We start from the raw sequence: 238 nt of genomic DNA, 5'->3' as shown, positions 1-238 counted from the left end.
GGCAGAGCTGGGAGCCGAGCCCTGTGGCTGTTTGGGCACCGTGCTGTCCCTTGCTCTGTACTGATGGGGACCCGAGGGGTCCCCCAACACAGCCCCCCCATCCCACGCTCCCTGTGTGCCTTTAGGACCCCAGGGCTGCAGTGGTGGGGGCTCACTGGGGGCTTTGGGAGGGCTCTGTCTGCACTGAGGCAGGGGCTGGCGTGGAGGGTTCCCGACTGCTAGACCCCCAGACCACTGC

Source organism: Antrostomus carolinensis, unplaced genomic scaffold (assembly GCF_000700745.2).
Source record: "Antrostomus carolinensis isolate BGI_N321 unplaced genomic scaffold, ASM70074v2 scaffold30691, whole genome shotgun sequence".
Taxonomy (NCBI): Eukaryota; Metazoa; Chordata; class Aves; order Caprimulgiformes; family Caprimulgidae; genus Antrostomus; species Antrostomus carolinensis.
Note: the sequence above shows the minus strand (reverse complement) of the source record.